General features: G+C 44.3%; 1 pseudogene across 1 annotated transcript in view; it reads right to left on the bottom strand.

The window, feature by feature from the left end:
• Window positions 1-18,226, bottom strand: part of LOC147884670 (protein NPG1-like) — an 89,841-nt pseudogene that overhangs the window by 31,133 nt on the left and 40,482 nt on the right. Inside the window, exon 5 of the transcript XR_015543557.1 lies at window positions 10,655-10,889. The product of XR_015543557.1 is annotated as a protein NPG1-like (transcript). The remainder of the gene's footprint in view (window positions 1-10,654; window positions 10,890-18,226) is intronic.

Here is an 18,226-nt window from a genome sequence, read left to right as displayed (position 1 = left end):
GAAAATAATTGCAGATTTCAAAGCTGAGTTGAAAGCTGAATTTGACATGACAGATTTGGGCATGTTAAATTTTTATTTGGGTTTATACAAAACAAGCGTGGCATTGTTATGTCTCAATCCAAGTATGTGCAGAAGCTCTTGGATAGGTTCAACATGCATGATTGTAAGCCTATAGCCACTCCCATGGAGCCAGGGCTCAAGCTTACTATGTATGATGCAGGTGACTCAATGGATGTCACACTTTACAACCAAGCTATTGGATGCCTCATCTATTTGCGCAATACTAGGCCCGATATTCAGTATCTAGTATCTCAGGTGAGTAGGTATATACACAACCCAAAGACAACACATTGGCACGCTGTAAAACGCATCTTCCGTTATTTGCAAGACACAAAGTCTTATGGCTTGATGTTTCCCAGGGGCGTGACTTGCAGATGCATGCTTACAGTGATTCAGATTGGGTTGGAGACTATGATACCAGGCAGTCCACTAGTGGTAATTGTTTCTTTTTGGGCAAAGCTTGCATTTCTTGGCTGAGCAAGAAGCAATCTATAGTGGCTACTTCCTTATGTAAAGCTGAGTACAAGGCAGCTTTTGCAGCAACTGTAGAATCCCGTAGGATAGAATAGATGCATCTTGCAAGAGGTGTGAGAGCACAATGAAAGAAAGATGGTAGTTCTCTATATTGGATTGTGAGAGAGAGGACTCTCTCTTGTAGAAAGGGGGAGAAGGTAATACCTTCCCTACATAAGTGGCAATCAGCCAATACATCAGTGGGAATCCGCCCCTACATCAGTGGGATTGCCTTTGTCTTACATCATCACTTAGGTCACACACTAGACACATCATAGCACTTGATGTGCCTTTACAACACACATGTGACTCCCCTAGATGCACACATGCACCATAGAGCAAGCCCTTGATCATACTTATCCCAACATACCCCCCCTCAAGGGGTTGTCTCTTGCAGTGTCAAAGATACATCTAGTCTCATAGTTTCTCATGCCATCTCATGGTGGTCAAGGATAAATCTATGGCTAGGTTCTCATGCTAGCAAGGGTTCCCAAGGGTGTGAGGTTCACAAAAATGGCATAGACAAAACACATATCACATGGTCTACATCATATGGTGACCAGAGGTGATTTACAAAAGACATAACATATTCTTTTTGGAGTACTACTCCAGGCAGAGAACCTCAAAATTTGACCAAGTGATGATAAACAAAAAAGTGCTTAAAAAGCATAGTCTTCATAGGAGGCCTCATCTTATGAAGGCACATCAACTGAAAGTAGATTGGCAGTTTCTGGCTTTGTAGTTGCTTCCTTTTTTGCCTTACAATACTTTTCATGGTGATTGTTTTTGCCACAATGTTTGCAAGGATTGATCTTGAAGCAATCTTTTGAGAGGTGATTAGTCTTCCCACAATGTCTGCAATGTAAAAACTTGCCCTTTTGAGTTTTTATGGCATAGGCTGTCATTGCCTCTCCGGAGTTCCATGTGCCTTTCTTCTTATTGAAGAGCAGTAATAAGACCTTCAAGAGTAGGATTAGGAAGATTTTTCAAAGTGGTAACAACATGATCATAATTTTCAGGCATACTTTTGAGCAACACTGCCATTGCATCATCTGTAGTGATTGGAGAGTTGATAGAAGCAAGCTGAGTCATGAGACTCAGCATATATGATTGACATGGGCAGCCAAAGGAGTGCCACTAGCCATCTTCAATTCAAAGAAAGCAATCTTAAGTGATAATTTTGAGATGTGAGAGCTAGCACCAAAAATAATATCAAGCTTCTGCCAAGCTTCAGAAGGAGACTCCAAATCAGAAATGTGATGAATATAGTCATCTCCTAAGCCAAGAGCAATGATGCCATAGGCTTTCTCCTCTCTAACAGGATCTCGTGCCGGGTGTGTCGGAGCTGAGGATTCTCCAGCATTAGAGGCTGTTAAAGAAGAAGTTGAAGCAGGTTTGACAAGCCCCTAGAGGTTTTCCCTCATCAATGCAAACTTAACTTTCATCTGCCATGTGTGAAAGCCTTTACCATTGAACTTATCCATATTCAAGAAGGTAGCCATGAGAGGGTCTAACCCAAAATGGGCAGTGTCTTCTCTCTTACAAGGCTAGAAAGAGTTGAAAAACTTCAAAGTACAAGCATTTAGTGTAGCAAAGACTTTTAACCAAATTCCATACTACAAATCATAATGGAAATGATGCTTCAACTTGCATGCTTCATAGAGGTGGCTAAATGAAAGTATTCCAAGCAAATCCAGGTATAGCAACTTAAAGAAAAGCTGTAGCCACAGTTATACTGATGCTATTCAACACTTTAAAACATCAGAAATGCTAAAGTAGCATCTAATGTAGCATCAAACTCACAACATTGTCAAAACTGTCCAAATCAGAGGCCTGAACTTGGAGGGTGCAATTCTCACAGCTCATAGCTCTTTTATGCAGGAAGAAAGGCCTTATACCAGAGAAGGTCCACCACCAAGGAAGGGTGCAATGTTGTGCCAAGTCGCCATAGCCGAGCTTGAGAAAACCGACTGGTTTTTTGTCTGCTGTGCCTCCATTTCTTGACCAAACGAGCTCAGATTTCAGCAGCAGCTTGCCTGTAGTGTCGTGCAGCTCGGGCTCAGAGGAATTTGCAAAAGGGTAAGCACAGAGGCGGCATTACGCGATAGATCGTCGAGTAGTCTTTGTGTTAGCGTTGCGCGTACAGAGGAGAACTCTCTAATTGCTTGCAGCTGGAAGGTCGCCCATACACTAGGAGTCTGCAGCTCAAAGGGTTTCAGCAATGGTCGCTTGTAGGTAGAGAACAGGGCTCTCACAGATTTGGGGGAGGAGGAGGAAAATGAAGAAGATGAAGAAGCTTAGAGAAAACTAGTAGTTTATGCTAAAGAAAGCATCTAATGCTAGGCTAGGCTAGATCTAGAACCTAAGGCTCTGATACCAAGTGTAGAATCCCGTAGGATAGAATAGATGCATCTTGCAAGAGGTGTGAGAGCACAATGAAAGAAAGATGGTAGTTCTCTATATTGGATTGTGAGAGAGAGGACTCTCTCTTATAGAAAGGGGGAGAAGGTAATACCTTCCCTACATAAGTGGCAATCAGCCCCTACATCAGTGGGAATCAGTCCCTACATCAGTGGGATTGCCTTTGTCTTACATCATCACTTAGGTCACACACTAGACACATCATAGCACTTGATGTGCCTTTACAACACACACAAACACACATGTGACTCCCCTAGATGCACACATGCACCATAGAGCAAGCCCTTGATCATACTTATCCCAACAGCAACAATTGAATGTGTTTGGCTGTGTCGTTTATTCGCTAATCTTCGTCTCTTATTGGAGGGTCCTTCTCCAATTCTCACTGATAGTCAAAGTGCTATAGCATTGGCAAAGAATCCTGTGTTTCATGCTCGCACGAAGCACATTGAGGTTCATTATCATTATGTCAAAGAGAAGTTGCATGTAGGGGAGATTAGTATGATCTATGTGTCAACACATGACAATGTTGCAAACATCTTCACCAAAGCACTTCCACGTGAGAAGTTTGAGGCATTTCGCAGTGTCCTAAACTTATCTCCTTTTGGTGATTGATCACTACCTTGTATACCACATTGGCACTACAGGAGGGTGTTAGAATTATTATCATATTCTAGGCAGTGGCCAATGTATTGTAATAAGTAGGTTAGGGACACTTTTCCCTCTTTGAGGTTTTTCCCCCTAACCACAATCCACTCCCTAACTACAGCTAGTGGATAGGATAGGGTTTTGTCACTTAGCCAAAACCCCTTACTCTTTCTTTGTACTTCACTCATTCTACTCATTCTATTCAGTACACTTACGTTTGCCCACACTCTTGCTCTCTACTCTCCATTGTTCACACCCATCACCGAGAGTAAGCGATGGCAAACCTATGGAAGACCAGGAAAACGGATGAAAAAAGAGAACCCATGCTTGGCCTCCTCCACAGGGTCAAAGCCCAGCATGAAAGGGTCAAAAAAAATCTTTCTATATCCCAAGTGCAAGTTACCTTTCTTCGAGCACATCGCTCGCAACCTCCGGTGAATCAAAAACAACTTGGAAGACGCCTCGCCCTAATAAGCGAACATCTTTGAGTCGAGGGGTGAGGTCTAAGGGTAGCACCACAAGCATCCAGCCTATGGCTTGTGATCTGGAAGGGTGAGACCCATAGATGCGTGCGATCAACGTGGTAGAACTTTCAAGCTCTACATACTTCTTGAGCTGCTGCAACTCGTCTTCTAAAAATATAACTTCTTTCACGGCCGGTGGAAGAGGAGTAGGATTGGCTAAGTGGAAATCCATCGCCAATCAAGGTGAGTAGGCCGACTCAAACAAAAAAATAAGTTCCGTCCGACCCCAAAGTGCTATGGGAAGAAGAGGCCAGGCGGAGAAGGCCAGGAGGAAGAGAAAGGAGGAGAGAGGAGGGGCAGAGAGAGAGAAAGAGGGAGGCAAAAAGGGGGACAGAGAGGGGGGGGGAGGGGGGCCGAGAGAGAGGCGGAAGGACGCAGGGAGGGGCGAGGGATGAGGCGGATAGGGAGCCGGGTAGAGAGGCGGGGTAGGGAGGAGGGGCGTAGGAAGCGGGAGAGGGGACGAAGGAAGGGTTGTAGGGAGGGGGGAGGGGCGATGGAGGGGGTGTAGGCGGGGGGCGTAGGGAGTCGTAGGGAGCGGTGTGGAGAGTCGTAGGGAGTGGGGGAAAAGGGGGCAGGGAAGGGGCAGGCTGAGGGAGGGCTGCGGGAGAGGGAGGGAAAGGGGCTGAGGGTAAGGGAGGGCCTGAGGGTGAGGGAGCGGCTGAGGGAGAGGGGGGCAGCAAGGGTCGGGGAGGAGCAACAGCTGGAGTTTCACCAGATGCCTATTTCAGAGTCATGGGCAATGAAGGGTGTCCTCTTTCACCCACCTTATTTGGCCTCTACATAGATGAGCTGGAGACCTTTAAGCAAACTTTGGGTGCGTTGGATGCTCTCTCATTGGTACTCTTATTTAGATCTTGTTGTATGCAGATGATGTGGTGCTTTTATCCTCCTCTGCAAAGGGCCTTCAAAGACATTTAGATCCTTTTGTAAGTCACATGATTTGAAGGTCAACCGTGGCAAAACCAAGGTTATGATCTTAAATACCTCCCGAGCAGCTATGCATAGAGAGCAGTTCACCTTTGATGGATCGCCATTTGAGATTGTCTCGTCTTACACATACCTAGGGGTTCTCTTTTCGAGCCCCATTTTTATGATGAGACCAACTATGCAAGCCCATCTTAGCAGAGGTTACGCTTCTCTAGCCAGATTGGAGAGGCAATGCTTCCATTGGCACTTTCAGGACCCCCAGACCAAGGCCCTCTTATTTGACTCCTTGCTCCAACCAATTGGGATGCATGGCATCCCTTGTTGGGGTCCGGATCTATCGGATGCAGAGTGGGCTCGAGTGGAGCGTCTCTAGGTGCTCATGTTGTCACGTATGATTCGTAGTAAGCCATCGGTTTCCCATCATATTATTCAGGCCGAGTTTGGATCACCCCCTACAGCGGGATGCAGCATTCCAGGTCATCACGTATCTATATCGCGTCAGGGGGTAGGGGATTGCGCCTCAGGATGACACAGATTGCCATGGCTGGCATTGTCCTGTCATCATTTTGCCAGACTTGCGAAAGCCTTTTGTTCTTCAATGTGATGCAAGCGGCAATAGTGTTGGAGGAGTCCTCATGCAGGAAGGCAGAGTGGTTGCATATGAGAGCAGGCTGCTTCGAGATGCTGAACACAACATGAATGTATATGAGCAAGAGTTGGTAGCTGTAATTCATGCTCTTACTGTGTGGAAGCACTATCTTTTAGGTGCTGATTTTTATGTGCAAACTGATCATCAATCGCTCCGATACTTTCTCACTCAGAGACAGTTATCAGAAAAGCACATGAGATGGGCAAACTTCCTTTCCATTTTTCATTTTCAGATTGTGCATGTAGCTGGAAAGAAAATGCAGTGGCTGATGCACTTTCCAGAAGGCCACGTATGGAAGCTATGTCCAAGAAACCACAGGTATCTGCAGTTACCATTGCTTATCACAATGAGCTAGATGCCATGAAGGAGCAATATGCTACAGATGATGCTTTTGCACGTATTTATGATCAGCTTATGGAGGTCAACAGGCATGATCATTATACACTTAAGGAGGGATTTATGATGATGCATGGAAAGCTGTGTGTAACGCAGCCATTGAGGCATAAAGTGCTCACTGAAAGTCATGTCCCACCGTATGCAGGGCATAGGGGTATTGAGGCTACAGTCAAAGCAGTGGAGCACTACTTTTATTGGCCTTCACTACGGAAGGATGTTGAGGCTTGTGTCAGAACATGCATCACTTGTCAAAAGGTGAAGTATGACGGGCAGAAACAGCCCGGTTTACTTCAGCCTTTGCCTATACTAGATAGACCATGGCAAAGTATCGCCATGGATTTTGTTTTTTATCTCCCTCGCACTCCTTCTGGTCATGATGGCATTTGGACCATAATTTGCAGATTCAGCAAGATGGCTCATTTCATTCCAGTAAGGAAGAAGATTAATTCAGAGCAAATGGCAAAGAAGTTCTTAAAATCTGCTTTCAAGTATCATGGGATGCCTGAGTCTATCGTGAGCGATAGAGATCCACGGACGACCAGCATGTTCTGGAGAGGTTTGTTTGAAGACATGGGAACCTAACTGCTGTTTTCATCTTCTTATCATCCACAGTCTGATGGTCAATCAGAAGAGGCAAATTCTACATCTTTGGATTTGCTCTGATGCTATGTGTCCGAGCACAAAACAAAGTGGGAACAGTACTTGCCACTGATTGAGTATGCATACAACAATAGAATGCACTCTTCCACAGGTAAGGCACCATTTGAAATAGTGGAAGGAGCGAGGAAGGTTCCTCCTATCTTGCATACAAAGGAGAAAATTTTTGTGGCAGATGAGTATGTGGAGGATTTGCGGGCAGCCTATGAAAAGGTTAAGTATGCCCTCCAACGCAGCCAAGATAAACAGAAAAGAGCTGCGGATAAGCATCGCAGGGACTTGGTTTTCATTGAAGGTGATTGGGTGTTGCTGTGTTTTCTTAAAGCACGCCTCAGGAACAAGAAAGGGAAGGTAAAGCTGTACACTAAGCTGAATATGAGGTACTATGGCCCCTTTCAAGTTCTTGAGAAGATCAATGAGGTAGCTTACAGGCTGAAGCTACCTGAGCAGTGGACCATCCACAACGCTTTTCATGTTAGCTTGCTGAAACCTTTTCATGGAGAAGTGCCACAAGATATGCCGGTTGAAGAGCAACCTGAAGTTGATGAGCAAGAAGAGGTCTTGATTCCTAAGCAGATTGTGGCACATAAGGAACAAAAAGTTAATGGTAGAGTGGCCAGACGCTATTGTGTGAAGTGCAAGAATTATCTTGCGAACGATGCGATCTGGATGGAAGAGAGTGAATTGGCAGATTCACCTCAGATTTTACAGCTTTACCTTGAGGCATTTGGTCTCAAGCCTACTGCGGTAGTCTCTCATGTCGGTTCAGCACAGCATATGTATGGAGCATTACCGGATACTCATGGAGGCGGTGGTACCTCTGCAACCACAATGCAGATAGGCTCACACGATATCTAGAGGTCGCTTGGTGGCACTGCGGTTTCACCCGAGGCACTGATGTTGACAGTGTTTCTGCCATGAGACTTCTATGATGGGTGATCATGACACTCCAGTTGGTTGATACACTGCCATACGGATGGATCTGCACTCCTGCTGTATGTGGACCCCATAGAGGGGGCAAGGGGCAAATGATTTTCAAGTTGGTCATTGGAGTTGACCACATAGAAGGCTTTGGGGCAAACTAGAGCCCGAGGAGGAAATGAAAGCGTGGGCTACCATGTGGCAAGCCCATGCAAACCAATTTGGCAAGGTTGCCCTAGAAGCTCTAAGAAAGGAATCACGAAGGAAAGGCAGAGGGGCTGGTCGACGAACGTACGGCCGGATTGCGAGAGACATTGGGCTGGCTAGGCGTATGCATAAGCTCACGGGCTAAGGAGCAGCCACTATCACGATTGATCCACTTCCATAACCTGAGATGCGCCGCCACAGGGAGACCTTGCTACGACAGAGCAGGGAGCAACATGAGGGGACCAGAACATAGGATACAGAGGCGGACCAGACACAACGGCATGTGACAGATTTCTATGCCTTTGAGTCAGCTCTAGGACATAGTAGGGTGGAGGAGGAGGAGGTAGCTGATATGCAGGCGGTATGGATTGTTGAGAGAGGATTGCAGAGATTACCCGTGACACGGAGAGCGACCAGAGCACACTTGATTGAGGTCCGACCTATCACAACTTTTCTCATAGGAGATCGCCCAAGACGAGGGGTCACTCTGAACATAGCTCAGCGGGTTCAAAGATCGAGGAGACCACACCCTCCTCCACCACCATAGCCTGAGATGGCTAGACAGACGCAGATCCGAGATATCTTCGTCACTCATAGGCGAGCCACCACAGTGCGGGGTTTCAGATTCTGGGTTCCAGTTCCAGTTCCACCTCTCTTCTTCCTACTTCAGATAGCACATGAAATGACATGACATGATATGATATGACATGTTTTGTATTCGATTTTGCTTGAGCTATTGAGCTCCTTATTTTGGCATAGTATAGTACTCAGCAAGGGCCTTAGCGTGCCCTTTGCTCCAGCCCTTTGTGGCTTCTATGAGTTTTTTCCCTTTTTGGTATTTTCCACGCTTTGTCCCGTAGGCCCATGAGGCCTCCCGCCGCAGACGTTAATCTCTCTCTCTCTCTCTCTCTCTCTCTCTCTCTCAAACTATGAGGGGAACACAAGCACAGCCCATGATGATGAATGACTTCAAATACTTGGGGATAAAAGTCCCATCTAACCACAAATGGCAACAATATGCATAGGGAAGATTTTCAGCAAAGGAGAGAATGTACTAAGCATTGCAAAACACTTACAACCAAGCCCAATTCAAGAGCAGGACATTCAAGAAATATATGTCAACATCGTGGTGACATCAATGCCGTTACATGGTGTGGAAATGCAACGAGGACTTGTATCCAATAAGCAGTGGGTGGAAATAGAAAAGGTCCAAAAGGTTTTACTAAATTCTCCAAGGTGAAACAACAAATCCCTTACCCAGTCTTTCTCCTCAAATCTACTCGTGTCCCTATTGAGGCTCTAGGCATGGAGAAGATGGTGACAAGGGCTAGCGGCTGCGAGACTTTCAAGAGTTGCTTGGGAGGCCAATTGCCAAGTTCAAAAAACCATCAAAAGCAAGATATTGAGCACTGGGTGGATGGTAGAAAAGAAACAATGGTTCACCTATTGGGATGCTCTGGCACTTCCCCCTCCCTCTCCAGGCCAATATGGAGAACACACAGTGGCAATGCCTTTTCATTTTGGCACGTAGACACAGAAAGGAATACAACCACTGCATCTCACACATGAGCCCATCCCACAGACTCCTTTATTTACAAAGCATGCGTGCTAGGGTCCACCCCACAAGTTGCCTCCATATAGTGGCTGCCATTAGAATAGGTCCCCAATATTTGAAATGTGAAAACAAGGAGATGGCATGGTCAGACAAAAAGGACATGCCAACTATTCACGCTTTGCATACAAGAGAAAGGCCACCACACTCTTCTTAAACACCAAGCCTGTAATTCTATCTATGCATGCTCTTTGGGGATTTCTGAGGAAGGAGCAAACATTCATGACTTCCTTTCACAAGAGGGGAGGACCCTTGCAATTGCCTCTTTCATTGCGGCTAGAGGTGCTCCTACACCTTGTAGCACAAAGTATTACCTTGGAGGCTCGCCACACTCTTCAAAGCCAAATGCATAAAAACAAACCGAAGGCTTTCTTGTCTTGCACAAAACGTATGAGCCAAAGTATCACCTTCAAGGCTCGCCACACTCTTGAAAGCCAAATGCATAAAAGCTAACCAAAGGCTTTTTTGTCTTGGCTTTTGGATAATGGATATTGCCGTTATGGTTTGTAATCTGAGATCTCCATGACAGCCTTTCTTGTCAACAATGCGAAACAAGATTGAGACATGGCTTGCTAAAACACAACCATGCTATAAGACTAAGCATAGGATTACACCTCGGATTACATTTGTCTACCACTTAGGCAAGCAGAACATCATCATTGTGGATCTAATTCGACATAAAAGATACTTTCCTCCTTCTAAAGAGCCGTGCTAAGAGATATAGAAGGGCCTAGTACTATCATATGTTTTGAAGACACAACACTAAAACCATCCAATGTGGCAAAGGTACTACTTCGGATGAATCGCATGCATAAGATGGCAGCATAGTGTGACTTCACCAAGGATAGCACTAGCATTTCGTACAAATCTTGAGTGAACATTTAACAAACACTTTGGAGAGTACAACCAAGACAACAGGAAACTTCTACATCTACGTGACTGCTGACATGAAAAGCTTTGTATGTCTAGGAAACTCCCAAGCTTTGAGAATTTTTTCCTTTGTACTTGTTAGATTGACCATTCAAGCAATTTGTTTTCAACATCTAATCTTTTACCCTTGTTTGTTTGATTTCATGAAATATAAAGAAAATGGTTTCAGTTTAGGTTCAAGTATTATACCTAAGCATCAATATAAGGCCTTAAACCATATCTACAAAATAACCTTTCAATCAATTTGAAATATTTAAGAAACATATGAGAACATACCAATTGCATGCCATGTTGCAGCTGAATGAAGCTTCAATGCTTGAGCTTTCTCCAAACATACTTCCGCATCATGCCACAAAGCTAGACTTGTGTAAATTCCTGCCAAATCTTGCCAAACATCCACCTCTGACACTTTTTCATCTATAATCTGGCAAATAAAGTAAAATAATCTGACACTTTTTCTAAGACGACATCTAGGAGTCAAAATTACTACACCGTACTCAATCATGCTTATTGAGACTGGTACAAGGCCCATTGAACTGAGAGCACTACGAAGGGTTTTCAAATATGTGAAGAAGGTCAAGAACATGGGGTGGCAGAGATTACCAATGAAAGCATGGGAAGCAAGTAAAAGGCCTCAAAAGACAAACAAAAGCAAGATGTTATCATCTGGTTGGTGGCAAGACATTCAAAGATGGTTCCAAAGATGGAGAGTAACATCCTACCTTGAGATGTCATCCGGGGAAATGGATGAGAAGGCATTTCATAAAGCTTTGTTGGGAATATTGCAACAAAAATGGCAATCAGCTGAGAAAAGGGCTAAGTATGAGTACTATTGTACACATATCAATCCCATCTATTGGGACACCTACTCCAAGGAGGAAGATAATGCACAAAAGTACATAACTATACCCATACCTGCAAATGCAAGAAGAAGTATTGCACTCATCCGCACCCGATCACACACTTTGGAGGTAGAGAAAGGTGCTTGGGGAGATGTCTCAAGGGAACAAAGATTTTGCAAGTTATGTGACCAAGAACAAGTAGAGACAGAGGCACATGTCCTCCTTACATGCCCACGATATGCATGCATAAGGAGGGACTTTAACAACATTACAAAGGAACACGACACCCTCGCAAGCTTGCTTTCACATACCCATATAGCCACTCTGGGCAATTTTATTGCCAAGATTCTTCAATATCGGGAATGCTGTATTACTCAATGTATTTCAGAATAGTTGTTTTCCTACCCCTTCCATAAAAGAAGGGAGACACTTGTATTGTGATTTTCATGGGTCCCATGGGTCGGTTTCTCGGCCCCCAGAGGACGGTAATACATTCTTCTTCTTCTTCTTCTTCTCATATTGGAAAAGAAGAGAAAGACTGCATAAAAACTTTATCATAGGAGAGCTAGGGGTGAATGCACCGACACCCTATCCTATCTTACTGGCTAAGACCACTGAAGGGAGAAGCATTATGCCAATACCCGGGGCACCTCAACAAGCTTGGGAAGATGAACACAAAGCCATGGAGGCTACAAAGTTACAGAGAGGGGAGGAATGGATGGACTAATGGGACATACTAGAAGATTCGAGTGAAATTAGAGACTTAATAACACAAAATGCTACAGAAATTATGGCTAGAATCAGGAACAAAAATGCAATTTTACTAGCAAGAAATTAACTCGATGGACAGGTATGCAATGCAGAAATACCTTGGAGAAGATATATCAATGTTTTAAAGGCATTTTATCTAGAAGGGAAGGTGGGCGCAACCCAGGATCCCAATAGAGGAAAGGATATGTACAATCTGCCCTATAGGGTAGGTACAAGGAGAGCAACACCTATTCCTGAAATGTTGAGCATTTGCTCACTGGATGTAATTGACCACTATTTAGTTCAATAGTGGCCACCAATCCCATAGATCCTGAAGGGTCTCAAGAGGACTTTGATCCAGCATATCATGTCATCTCTCTCTCTTATCACCAACCCTGTTTGGCCTCTACATCGAGCTTGAGACTTTCATGCCGGCTTCCGGAGGGACCGGCTCACGGATGATCCGAGGGAAACCATCTGTACCACATCACATCATTCAGGCCGAGTTTGGTGCTTCTCCACTCCAGCTAGATGCAGCCTTTCAGACCATCACATATCTACACCGGGTTAGATCATATGGGGACTGCACATCAGGGAGACAAAGGTTGCCATGGTTGGCTCTCGATTCCTCCATGAGGTTGGCAGCAGAGGGAGACGAGCGATGCTGGTATGTACAGACTCACAGATGGTTTGTGAGACAAGGGTTTCACATCGATAGGATATCTCCTTTTCAGTACAGTTTAGATGCTCCTCTGGTACTCCCACCCACTGTTATGCTCTAGCCGAGATAGCATGACCTCGGAAAGATCGGTGGGCATTTTCTCTTAGATGACCGACTTCTGTAATATTTAATGTGCGTAATTAAAATGGTCAAGAGAAGTAACTGCCAAGGTCCTAGGTGAGGGTGAAATGGCATTGACTAGGTGGTTCTGAGTGCTAAGGCCTAGGTGCACCTAAATGTGCAATAATGCCAAGGGGCAAAAGGTTTAAATGTGCCCCAAGAGAGAGGTAAATGGTGCACCAAGTGAAAAAGGCTGAAATGATGACATGTGGCAAGGGGGAACCATCTAGGGAGATGTGGGTCTTGTGGATATGCATGAGGAAAACTAAAAAGACGTATCTATTGAAAAATGCGATCCACAAGAGTATGGCTGGGTGAAACAATTGAGATGCCATCGCCCGTGATCTGATTGAGAGTTAGAATATAGATTGTGTCAATTGGTATCAGAGCCCAAGGTAAGGGAAGGGGTTCGTAGGCTGCGACGGACAGCAGACGGAAGAAAGGTTTGGAGTGCAGAGGTGACACAGGGTTATCATTTGCGTCGCTTGTTCGTGACGTGCGATGGACGGGAGGATCGTTGCCCGTGACGATGATCTTCATGGTGGTACGTGACGACGAGGAACTGGTTCCAGGCAGAATAATGTGCTAATTGAGTTGTGTGAGGGAGGCCTTTATGGGTTCGTTTATTATTGATTTTCATATTTGTTTTACATTATTATTATTATTATTATTCTTCCACATTGCCTCCTCTTTCTTAATATTGCCATTATATTATATTTTTTATCTTTATTTAATATTTTTAAAATAATAAAATAATAATTCAATAATATATTTAATTTTCATACTGTATTTTTGTAGCTCAAATTTTTGAAGGTGCAAGAAAAATTGCATGATTGCAAATAGATTAAGACTTAGTTTATTCATTAGAGATTGCATTCAATAAAATTTTGGAATATCAACATGAATAATTCAAATTGTATAAGTAACAAAACCAAAATATAAGTTTTCCTCCAGTAATGAAAACTCAAGTTACATCCAAAACAAGACTCTACATTTGAAATATAACACAACTTGTAAAAGATGTGATGCCCTATAGGCCATGGTATGTGCCTTGTAGGCATAAATGTAGGCACTTGTAGTGTTAGTGCCTTTTAGGCCACATAGGACACTTAGTCCTATGTGACACCTAGGACACTTAGTCCTAGGTCTAGGTACAAGTACCTTGTACTTAGATTTATCATTATCCTAGTTTGACGTGACAGACTCTATCGACTCTTTGCAACCTACACTCTCTCTTTGCCTATCGATCCTACACTTGAGTGGCCTCACCCATGCTTGATTAACAATATTCACTTCCAAATGCAACTTAGCTAACCTCAAGGCAATGGCGCTTTTCTCATTTTTCTGAGAACACTCACTTCAAGTAAGGTAAATGGCATCAAAAACTGAGAATTCACCCTCTTTTCAAGTGTTCACACTTGCTCAAATTTTAGGCATCCAAGAAATCAAAATTGAGCACTAGCAGTCCACTTTTGAAAACAAATTCAAGCATGTACCAATGCACTTATGGCTTTTCCCACTTTCTGTAAATTATTTTGGCATCAAACGGCCACAAATTGCCTTCCAAATGTGGTCTTGCAATGGCTTACCAAACTGAAAAGTTATCCCGCGCTTTTGGGCATCACATGCATCCAATTTTGGGCATACACACCCTTATATGCATCCTCCAATTTCAATTTACTGGCAAAAACTTGTTTCAAGTGCTCAAATGCATTCACGCCTCACCAACCGGGCATTCACGCTTCCACTTTTGCCTCAAGACACAATTTTCTGATTTTTCACGTAAATCCCTGCAAGCAAGTTCTACCCCAAATGGCAATTGCTTCCACCGTGATACTCACGGATACTATGCCAATTTTTGCACACCGGAATTGAAGTAGATGCAAGAGAGTGAGCAATAGGCTCTTACTTGGTCTCCAAAAAAGGTGATAGATCTTCTCCACTTGAACAAATTTCCACACTTTCTTGTGCTATGCCTCCATGGTATTCACTTGCATGCAAATACACTTTCAATCCATCCTCTTAATTCTCTCAACAAGTGAAGCTTAGGAACTCTCTTAAACCAGTGCCTGATAGATGATTTTCTTGACACCCCTCCAAACGACTTTGTGTTTAACTATTTTAGCAAAGCTTCATATCTCTCTGTTTTCATTTAGGGCACCTACAATACAACCACTTGCTTTGTTAAAAGGAGTGTACTCAGGCAATGGAAGATATGCTTGGATTCACGATCTGTAGTTGAGTAACAACAATTTCTCTGTGAGCCGAGAGCTGCACAAGCCTTTTGAATAGCATCCAACTTTCTGAGCCTCAAAAGGCTGCTTTACAGAATCCGTAATGTTCGTACCTGGTGCAGTTTCAACATGTGTATCTGCAACCTGACGGCTTCTGAAACCAACCTCAACAACGTAAAGGGTGGTAGGATCCACTTAATTACAGCATACACAGTAATTTGACAAATAAATATGCACCATAGATTAAACCACAAGGGAGCTAGAGCACTCCTACTCAAATACAAGGACACCGCGATTGGCCCCAAACCTTGGCGCCCCTTGCGGTATTTATTTAACATTCATTTGAAGCCAAGCGGCTGATTACAAAGGTCTCTGAGAAGCTACACCACAAGCAAACCAACGCCCGCAGACTCCCCGTCTAGCCTACCCTGTAAGTCCCTGCTCAAACGGTGAAATGGCATCCAATTACTAGACAACCCTCTGTACTCATCCAACCAAAGCATGCAACAGAGACCCCAAAAGTATCCACTGTCTGTGCCACACCTGCAATTGCACAACCAAGTGCCCAACCAACCAAACACGCTGAACAACTACAAGACAAACCCTCAACAACAGCCAAACTCTGGTGCAATCAATCGACAAAGCACTTCCAAACAGGCTGCCTCTGTAGCCACTGTCCAACAACATAAATCAACCTTTCTTCGCGAGGAAAGAAACCAGAAGATAGGTCACCGGGGCTGGAAAACCCTAGATCCTGCAGAGAAAAGCTGATTCTGCTCTGGCACAGCCCCAAAAGCAACTTAGAAGAGCACACCTACGCCTGGAAAGTTACCAAAATCAGCAGGAACACCCAGAAGCTCCAAAAATCAGGTCGAAACCTTCTACAGAGCCTGGAAAGCCTGAAAAAGCAAATCGCAATCTTCTACAGCAACCTGGACAGGTCGCAATCACCTGGAACAGCCCTGGAACAGGTCGCAACCACCTGGCACAGACCGAAAGACCTGGAGATGAAATCGCATTCTGAAGAAGACATCCTAGCTGAAATCGCAATCTACAACAGGCTCCTGGATCAGGTGCGATTTCTTCTGGCAGGTTCTGGATGCACTGGAACTCGCCCTGGTTGATGGCGATTTCCCCTGGCAAGCTCTGGATGCTCTTGGCAGATGACGATTTGGCTCTGGTAGCACCTGGCAGGCTTTGGCAGCTCGCAACTCATGATCTGGCTCTCTGGAACTGATTTTGGCCTTCTGTCCCCAAAAACAAGGCTCTGTGCTCTTTTTGAAGTCCTGTGCTAAAATTAGCAGTTTTAATTGCACCACTCTTTTGGCCCCCCTGTTACACACTTTGGCCCTAGGAATTAATTGCATAGTAATTGGGCGCACATTCACAATTCCCAAGGGCCCACTAGGGAATTTTAATTCCCCAAGTCCTGGCCCAGAGGCTCAAGGCAGTCACGCACAAATTACACGAGTCGTAAATCAAAAGTCCCATAATTTCACGTCCTTGTGACAGCTTCCACCCATCTGCTATCACCCTTTTTAATTGCATTGGGCGCTTCTTGGTTTCATGCTGCTAACTCTGTGTCCTAAGCGTAATATGACAAGCAATTTTTTGTCAAGGTTGTCCGTGAGAGAGGTTGCAGGGAAGGTGTCGGGTCCTTCCCACAACATCACCCTTTATCACCGCTTGATTTCGATCTCAATGCAAAACGCACCAGTACAAAAAACATGTCTCCCGCAAATCAAAGCGATGTCGCAGCTTCGAAACGGCAAAGGTTGAGATCCGAAAAGCACTCTGCGATGGTATTCGCCAGGCAAAGCAAACTACTCGATGTGAAAACCTGTTCCTTCTAGATGATGGTTTCAACTTTGCCGGCGATGAGCCACTTGTCTTCTCTAGAGCCAGACAATGCTCATGAAGGCACCAAACTCGTCTCTTCCCGTGAGCAAGTAGTGCGGCTACAGGGCTTTATCCAATGGTTGCAAGCAAATGGAGTACAACTTCAAGGTTCAGGATTAGAGTAAACTCTCCCTGTATCCACGTTGTAAGTCTCTCTCTCTCTCTCTCTCTCTCTCTCTCTCTCTCTCTCTCAGGGGTCTTTATGTATGTAAGGTTTTGTATTGTTTCAAGTCCCATAGGCTGATTTTTGGTCTTCAGAGGACGATAATATATTCTTCTTCTTCTTCTTCTTCTTCTTCTTCTTCTTCTTCTTCTCTCTCTCTTTGGCAAATCTAATTTTCTTTGGTTATCCTCCCCGACTGAAAGGTGCAAACAACAAGCAAAAAGAGCGTGAAGATCTTAGCTCGCTGAGCCCCAATTAAGTCAGATCAAATCTAGGTTAAGGAAGCTGCCCATAATAGGACCTAGTGCATTTGAAGATTGCAACCAGTGGAGAAGGAGATTGGAAGAAACAGCAAGATGCAAGAGCAATCTGAAGCAGATTAGAAGAAGAACTACTTAGCCAGCTGAAGGCTTTGAAGAGCTTGACTAAATGAATTGGAGTCACTGCTGGATTGAGCTAATTAACCACAAGAGAGCGAGTGAGAGGTAGGCAAGTAGCTGTAGAAGAGCAAGGGTCTCACATGTTCATTTAGGCTACAGGGGGCTCCTACACACACATATACAAGAAGATCCTAAGACCTTTCACACCCTTACTATAAAGATGACACATCACCATAAATATCCACACTCTACACTAGATCCATATAGTCTATACATCAACAATTGAGAGCATACATCTCTAGAGATTATGACTTTTTGGTTGATGGGATCAAAGAACTTGTATGCTTCATTGTAGCCAACCATAATGCCTTTGCGTGACTTTACATCCAACTTTCTACAATGATCGTCGTGTATGTGGGCATATGATATGTAATCAAATATGCAGAGATGCCCAATGCATGAGTGAATGCATCATAAGGTGCCATACCTTGACTCGATTCAGTCGTCTGCTAAAGTACCGTTCTTCCTTTCAGCTCTTGCATTCTACTGAGGAGTATCTGCACATGTGAACTGTCTTCGAATGCCATTACTTCTGTAGAAGTTCATGAATGATGAAGACATGTATTCACCTCCTCTATCTGATCATGATGGG

This window comes from Dipteris shenzhenensis, chromosome 26 (genome assembly GCF_047967505.1).
Source record: "Dipteris shenzhenensis isolate YYH24624 ecotype China chromosome 26, Dip_SZ_1.0, whole genome shotgun sequence".
NCBI lineage: Eukaryota > Viridiplantae > Streptophyta > Polypodiopsida > Gleicheniales > Dipteridaceae > Dipteris > Dipteris shenzhenensis.
The sequence above is the reverse complement of the archived record's forward strand: the minus strand, read 5'-3'. Positions and strand labels throughout refer to the sequence as shown.